This window comes from Loxodonta africana, chromosome 7 (assembly GCF_030014295.1).
Source record: "Loxodonta africana isolate mLoxAfr1 chromosome 7, mLoxAfr1.hap2, whole genome shotgun sequence".
Classification (NCBI taxonomy): domain Eukaryota; kingdom Metazoa; phylum Chordata; class Mammalia; order Proboscidea; family Elephantidae; genus Loxodonta; species Loxodonta africana.
In genome coordinates, this window is record NC_087348.1 from 86,273,395 (window position 1) to 86,282,490 (window position 9,096).

General features: G+C 39.6%; 1 pseudogene; it reads left to right on the forward strand.

The window, feature by feature from the left end:
• Nucleotides 1-4,491: 4,491 nt before the first annotated feature.
• On the forward strand, nt 4,492-6,887 carry LOC100669992 (olfactory receptor 52B4-like; annotated as a pseudogene).
• The last annotated feature ends 2,209 nt before the right edge of the window (nt 6,888-9,096 follow it).

Here is a 9,096-nt window from a genome sequence, read left to right on the forward strand (position 1 = left end):
GCATCAAAATGACAGCACTAAAAACTTATTTATCTATAATTATGCTGAATGTAAATGGACTAAATGCACCAAAAAAGAGACAGAGAGTCACGGACTGGATAAAGAAACACGATCCATCTATGTGCTGCCTACAAGAGACACACCTTAGACTTAGAGACACAAACAAACTAAAACTGAAAGGATGGAAAAAAATATATCAAGCAAATAATAAGCAAAAAAGAAGAGGAGTAGCAATATTAATTTCTGACAAAATAGACTTTAGACTTAAATCCACCACAAAGGATAAAGAAGGACACTATATAATGATAAAAGGGACAATTGATCAGGACGACATAACCATGTTAAATATTTATGCACCCAATGACAGGGCTGCAAGATACATAAATCAAATTTTAACAGAATTGAAAAGTGAGATAGACACCTCCACATTTATAGTAGGAGACTTCAACACACCATTTCGGAGAAGAACAGGACATCCAGTAAGAAGCTCAATAGAGACACGGAAGACCTACTTACAACAATCAACCAACTTGACCTCATTGACTTATACAGAACTCTCCACCCAACTGCTGCAAAATATACTTTTTTTTCTAGTGCACATGGAACATTCTCTAGAATAAACCACATATTAGGTCATAAAACAAATCTTTGCAGAATCCAAAACATCGAAATATTACAAAGCATCTTCTCAGACCACAAGGCAATGAAGCTAGAAATCAATAACAGAAAAACTAGGGAAAAGAAATCAAATACTTGGAAAATGAACAATACCCTCCTGAAAAAAGACTGGGTTATAGAAGACATCAAGGAGGGAATAAGGAAATTCTTAGAAAGCAACGAGAATGAAAATACTTCCTATCAAAACCTCTGGGACACAGCAAAAGCAGTGCTCAGAGGCCAATTTATATCGATAAATGCACACATACAAAAAGAAGAAAGAGCCAAAATCAGAGAACTGTCCCGACAACTTGAACAAATAGAAACTGAGCAACAAAAGAACCCATCAGGCACCAGAAGAAAACAAATAATAAAAATTAAAGCTGAACTAAATGAATTTAAAAAAAAAAAAATGAATTAGAGAACAGAAAAACAATTGAAAGAATTAACAAAGCCAAAAGCAAGTTCTTTGAAAAAATTAACAAAATTGATAAACCATTGGCTAGACTGACTAAAGAAAAACAGGAAAGGAAACAAATAACCCAAATAAGAAACGAGAAGGACCACATCACAACAGAACCAAATCAAATTAAAAGAATCATTTCAGATTACTACGTAAAATTGTACTCTAACAAATTTGAAAACCTAGAAGAAATGGATAAATTCTTGGAAAAACACTACCTACCTAAACTAACACATTCAGAAGTAGAACAACTAAATAGACCCATAACAAAAAAAGAGATTGAAACGGTAATCAAAAAACTTCCAACAAAAAAAAGTCCTGGCCCAGATGGCTTCACCGCAGAGTTCTACCAAACCTTCAGAGAAGACTTAACACCATTACTATTGAAGGTATTTCAAAGCATAGAAAAAGACGGAATACTACCCAACTCATTCTATGAAACTGCCATCTCCCTGATACCAAAACCAGGTAAACACATTACAAAAAAAGAAAATTATAGACCTATATCCCTCATGAACATAGATACAAAAATCCTCAACAAAATTCTAGCCAATAGAATCCAACAACACATCAAAAAAATAATTCACCATGATTAAGTGGGATTTATACCAGGTATGCAAGGCTGGTTTAATATCAGAAAAACCATTAATGTAATCCATCACATAAATAAAACAAAAGATAAAAACCACATGATCTTATCAATAGATGCAGAAAAGGCATTTGACAAAGTTCAACACCCATTTATGATAAAAACTCTAACCAAAATAGGAATTGAAGGAAAATTCCTCAACATAATAAAGGGCATCTATGCAAAGCCAACAGCCAATATCACTCTAAATGGAGAGAACCTGAAAGCATTTCCCTTGAGAACGGGAACCAGACAAGGATGCCCTTTATCACCGCTCTTATTCAACATCGTACTTGAAGTCCTAGCCAGGGCAATTAGGCTAGACAAAGAAATAAAGGGTATCCAGATTGGCAAGGAGGAAGTAAAGCTATCACTATTTGCAGATGACATGATCGTATACATGAAAAACCCTAAGGAATCCTCCAGAAAACTACTGAAACTAATAGAAGAGTTTGGCAGAGTCTCAGGTTATAAAATAAACATACAAAAATCACTTGGATTCCTCTACATCAACAAAAAGAACACCAAAGAGGAAATAATCAAATCAATACCATTCACAGTAGCCCACAAGAAGATAAAATACTTAGGAATAAATCTTACCAAGGATGTAAAAGACCTATACAAAGAAAACTATAAAACTCTGCTACAAGAAATTCAAAAGGACATACTTAAGTGGAAAAACATACCCTGCTCATGGATAGGAAGACTTAACATAGTAAAAATGTCTATTCTACCAAAAGCCATCTATACATATAACGCACTTCCAATCCAAATACCAATGTCATATTTTAAGGGGATAGAGAAACAAATCACTAATTTCATATGGAAGGGAAAGAACCCCCGGATAAGCAAAGCATTACTGAAAAAGAAGAAAGTGGGAGGCCTCACTCGACCTGATTTCAGAACCTATTATACAGCCAAGCTACAGTAGTCAAAACAGCCTGGTACTGGTACAACAACAGGCACATAGACCAATGGAACAGAATTGAGAACCCAGACATAGATCCATCCACGTATGAGCAGCTGATATTTGACAAAGGACCAGTGTCAATTAACTGGGGAAAAGATAGCCTTTTTAACAAATGGTGCTGGCATAACTGGATATCCATTTGCAAAAAAATGAAACAGGACCCATACCTCACACCATGCACAAAAACTAACTCCAAGTGGATCAAAGACCTAAACATAAAGACTAAAACGATAAAGATCATGGAAGAAAAAATAGGGACAACCTTAGGAGCCCTAAAACAGGGCATAAACAGAATACAAAACATTACCAAAAATGATGAAGAGAAACCCGATAACTGGGAGCTCCTAAAAATCAAACACCTATGCTCATCTAAAGACTTCACCAAAAGAGTAAAAAGACCACCTACAGACTGGGAAAGAATATTCAGCTATGACATCTCTGACCAGCGCCTGATCTCTAAAATCTACATGATTCTGTCAAAACTCAACTACAAAAGACAAACAACCCAATCAAGAAGTGGGCAAAGGATATGAACACACATTTCACTAAAGAAGATATTCAGGCAGCCAACAGATTCGTGAGAAAATGCTCCCGATCATTAGCCATTAGAGAAATGCAAATTAAAACTACGATGAGATTTCATCTCACACCAACTAGACTGGCATTAATCCAAAAAACACAAAATAATAAATGTTGGAGAGGCTGCGGAGAGATTGGAACTCTCATACACTGCTGGCGGGATTGTAAAATGGTACAACCACTTTGGAAATCCATCTGGCGTTATCTTAAACAGTTAGAAATAGAACTACCATACAACCCAGAAATCCCACTCCTCGGAATATACCCTAGAGAAATAAGAGCCTTCACACAAACAGATATATGCACACCCATGTTTATTGCAGCTCTGTTTACAATAGCAAAAAGCTGGAAGCAACCAAGGTGTCCATCAACGGATGAATGGTTAAATAAATTGTGGTATATTCACACAATGGAATACTACGCATCGATAAAGAACAGTGACGAATCTCTGAAACATTTCATAACATGGAGGAATCTGGAAGGCATTATGCTGAGCGAAATTAGTCAGAGGCAAAAGGACAAATATTGTATAAGACCACTATTATAAGATCTTGAGAAATAGTATAAACTGAGAAGAACACATACTTTTGTGGTTACGAGGGGGGAGGGAGGGAGGGTGGGAGGGGTTTTTACTGATTAATTAGTAGATAAGAACTGCTTTAGGTGAAGGGAAGGAGAATACTCAATACACGGAAGGTCAGCTCAACTGGACTGGACCAAAAGCAAAGAAGTTTCCGGGATAAACTGAATGCTTCAAAGGTCAGCGGAGCAAGGGCGGGGGTTTGGGGACCATTCTTTAAGGGGACTTCTAAGTCAATTGGCAAAATAATTCTATTATGAAAATATTCTGCATCCCACTTTGAAATGTGGCGTCTGGGGTCTTAAACGCTAACAAGCGGCCATCTAAGATGCATCAATTGGTCTCAACCCACCCGGATCAAAGGAGAATGAAGAACACCAAGGTCATACGATAACTAAGAGCCCAAGAGACAGAAAGGGCCACATGAACCAGAGACCTACATCATCCTGAGACCAGAAGAACTAGTTGGTGCCCGGCCACAATCAATGACTGCCCTGACAGGGAGCACAGCAGAGGACCCCTGAGGGAGCAGGAGATCAGTGGGATGCAGACCCCAAATTCTCACAAAAAGACCATACTTAATGGTCTGACTGAGACTAGAGGAATCCCGGCGGTCATGGTCCCCAAACCTTCTGTTGGCCCAGGACAGGAACCATTCCCGAAGACAACTCATCAGACATGAAAGGGACTGGACAGTGGGTAGGAGAGAGATGCTGATGAAGAGTGAGCTACTTGTATCAGGTGGACACTTGAGACTGTGTTGGCATCTCCTGTCTGGAGGGGGGATGGGAGGATAGAGAGAGTTGGAAGCTGATAAAACTGTTACGAAAGGAGAGACTGGAAGGGCTGACTCATTAGGGGGAGAGCAAGTGGGAGTACAGAGTAAGGTGTATATAAACTTATATGTGACAGTCTGACTTGATTTGTAAACGTTCACTTGAAGCTCAATAAAAGTTAATAAAAAAAAAAAAAAAACTCTTGTGATAGTAAATCTGTTCTGTGTTCAGGGATAAAAAGGCAGGGAGAATGGCTACCTGCTCAAGGCCTCTCTCCACCCTACCTCTTATGCCCATCCACAAGGCCTTGTTAAGTTTACTCAGGTCAGTAAGGTCTTGTGGCCCTCGGCTCACTTCACAGACCAGAAAATGATGTATACTACAGTTCAAGAAGCTGAAAACCCAAGCTCTAATTCTTTACCAACACTGCCAAGTTTTTTGAGCCTCAATTTCCTGTTCTGAAAAATTGGTGATGATAATACCTACTGGCCTAAGTGGTTACAGATAATTAATGAGGTGCTGTAAGTAATGGTTTTACATCAGTGCCTAACATAAAATAAATACTTCCAAAGTTGCTCTGTTAGTTCCATTTAACTGTGAAAATATATCAATACAACATTTTCTTCTAATAAGAAAAATAGTAAACTTTTAGATCATTTATCCCTTCCAATCCATTTTCCCACTACTGCCAGATTCACCCAGCTAATGGTCTCCATTTTCATAACTCATGATGATTGACCATCTTTTCTCAGGACAGCATCCAAACTCCTTAATTTGTAATCAGAGTCAATACACTTTTGTTTCAATCTTTTATGCCATTGCATGATATATGCATTCTCACAACAACACAGGCTGCAAGCTGTTTTAAACGCTTTAAATTTTGTATGGCAACAGTCTTTCCTTAAATTCTCAAATGACTTCACTCCATTTTCCACTTAATTCACCTCCACCCAAACAGACTGAATTACGCCTTACTTTATGTTCCCATTGTAGGGTTTGTTTTTTTTTTAATAGTGGGGTGGAGGGCACCACTGGTATATTCACTTAAACATATTATTTTAGTTAGCTGTGTAAATGTCTATCTTGTATGTAAGACTGTTATCTCATTAGAGAATAGATGTCACATTCACCTTTTCATCCTACATAGTCCCTGGCATATTGACTATGGAAAAGAATTGGGTAGGTGTTAAAAGCTTCTGGTGAAATAAGAAAAAAAAATTCAAGTATAATCTGAAATTTCTTCTCTCTGTGAATAGGAGGGGAGGTTCCAGGTCACCTGCTCCAGGTATGGCTACCTTGAACCACACTGGGGCTAGCCACACAGTTTTCCGCTTGCTGGGCATCCCTGGCCTAGAGGACCAGCACATGTGGATTTCCATCCCCTTCTTCATTTCCTATGTCATCGCCCTCCTTGGAAACACCTTGCTTATCTTCATCATCCTCACAAGGCGCAGCCTCCATGAACCCATGTACCTCTTCCTCTGTATGCTGTCTAGAGCAGACGTTGTCCTCTCTACCTGCACAGTACCTCAGGCCTTGGTCATCTTCTGGTTCAGTGCTGGGGAGATCTCCCTGGGTCACTGTATCACTCAGCTCTTGTTCATCCATTCCACCTTCATCTCTGAGTCAGGGATCTTGCTGGTGATGGCATTTGACCGCTACATTGCCATTTGCTACCCACTGAGATACACTGCTATTCTCACAAACTGCCTGATTGGGAAAATTGGCTTGACTATTTTTGTCAGAAGTTATGGTACAATTTTCCCCATAATATTTCTTTGAAAAGACTGACTTTTTGCAGAAATAACATTCTTCCACACACTGGTTGTGAGCACATTGGCTTGGCCAGATATTCCTGTGATGACATCCATGTGAACATCTGGTATGGTTTTTTTGTCCTAATGTCAACAGTGGTCTTAGACGTAATGTTAATTTTCATTTCATATGTGCTTATTCTTCAGTCTGTCTTCCACATCCCCTCCAAAGATGCTCGCCACAAAGCTCTCAACACATGCGGCTCCTGTGTCTGTGTCATCATCCTCTTCTATGGGTCTGGCATCTTCTCAGTGCTCACTGAGTGGTTTGGACACCACCTCTTACCGCATATTCATGTCCTGCTGGCCAGTGTCTGCATTCTGGCTCCACCGATGCTGAATGCCATCATTTATGGGATCAAGACCAAGTAGATACAGGACCAGGTGACTCGTGTTGTTTCCAAAAGTGATATGATTTGAGAATGGGAACAAACTACTTTTTTGTCAACATTTCTTTTCATACCTGTGGTGAGCTTTAGCAGTCCTAGTAGTTGGGTGTCAACTAAGATAAGATAAATGGCTCAAAGTGTCTATGTTCCTGGAGCAAGTCCATTAGAAAAGTTTTGGAGCATACTTTTCAGGCTATCTAATCAACAATAAGAAGTCAATTTCTGATGTCTCATTGAGCTTCTCATTCAAAGTTGAAGAAATAAACCAGTTCACCTTTTTAACTCAGTCCTACCTCTATAACCCTAGACAGGTATTTGGAAAGAGACGCGCTGAGGATAATTGCTGAACTATTCTTTTCTGGATTGTTTCATGCCTGGATGTAGTGAAGTAATTCTCATCCTTCTTTTCTACCTTGGGGCATTGCTTTATGTATTCTCCCCTCTGCCTTCTCTATCATCAAAGTTTTTCTTTTTTTTGCAGGCGTATTTCAATCTGCATACATTCTGATATTTTTCCTAACCAGAGGAAGGAAGGGAAGGAGAGAAGGAGGGAGGGAGGGAGGGAGGGAGGGAGGGAGGGAGGGAGGGAGGGAGGAAGGAAGGAAGGAAGGAAGGAAGGAAGGAAGGAAGGAAGGAAGGAAGGAAGGAAGGAAGGAAGGAAGGAAGGAAGGAAGGAAGGAAGGAAAAAACTCATTGTACCCAAATTCCCCTACAGTCTCTTTTTGTCTCTCTGTCTCTGTCTCTGTGTCTTTCTCTCTCTTTCTGCATTACAATAAAACACCTTGGAAGAGTTGTCTATATGTCAGGATTCAATATTTTCCTTCCTATTTTTCTTGTTCTAACTGCAATCATACTTTTTTCCTACACCATTGCACTGCCTGTCACAGTGGCCTCCACACTGCAGAATACAATGGTCAGTACTCAGTCTGTATCTTGCATGTCACGTTGAAACAGGCTGCTCAGCCATGACATTAACAGGACCTACACAATTTTTCTCTCTTCTAAACTTATTCTTGACTGCTCAGTTCCTTTTTCCTTGTTGAATTTTTACTAATGACTAATGTCCTTTTCAGACTGTAAAAACAAATAATAGGATCTAAGAAAGTGTTACAACCACTGAAATCACCCCAAGAGACCAGTTACCCCCTGGGCAGATGAGACGATACCTTGGGACCATAGCCATCAAAATCACCCCAGGAGATCAGTCACCCCCTGGGCAGATGAGATGTTACCTTGGGACCGTGATCACGGGAACCACCCCAGGAGAGAATGACATTCCACAAGTTCCTGAAACCTGTGATTTTGCCCTATAAATCTTTGAGCCAGTCTGCATTTGGGGGAGACAGACAGCTTTAGGAAGAGATCATTCCTCTCTGTCTCCATATACCAGTATATCTAATAAAGTTCTTGCAACCCACTTCACCCCTGTCTCACTCGCTAAATTGCTGTAACAACATCAGCAACATTTGATACAATCAAGCGTGCTCTCTCTTGACTCTTCTCACTCATCTCACCCTCCTCGTGTTACCATGATCAAGCTGGCTGTGCTTCAAACTCCTTTGATGTGTTCTCTTCATCTCCTTGACTTTTTTTTTTTTTTATGATTTTTAATTGACTTTTTAACACTGGAATTCCTAGGGTTCAGTATTAAACTCCTATTCTTCTCTATTTATAATCACCCTCTAATTTCATTTTAATGGCTGGAATCAGACCAGAGTTTCTCAACCTCAGCACAATATGCATTTTGGGCCAGCAAATTCTGTTACATGGTCTACCCTGTGCACTGTAGTACATTTAGCAACATCCCTGGACTCTACCAGCCAGATGCCAATATCACACCTCTTCTCCAGCTGTGATGACCAAAAATTACTCCAAAGAGTGCCAAATTTCTCTTGGGTAGGGTAAAATCACCCCCTGTTCAGAACCACTGATTTAAATCCACCAACATGCTAAGAATTTCCAAATCTCTATCTCCACACTCTAACTTGAACTCTAGACTTAACACTTCTAATTTCGTATTTAACATATCTACATGGGTATCTACTAAGTTTCTCAAACTCAACATGTCCAAAATCGAGCTCCTTATCTTATCGTCAAGCCCCCCCTCCAGCAGCCTTGCCTTTTGTCATTTAATGGCAACTTCAGTCTCCCAGTCACTCAGGCCCATATTCTTGGAGTTATGTTCAGCTCCATTTCCATCATATTTACATCACTCCAATGCCTTCCAAATAGATTCTGTA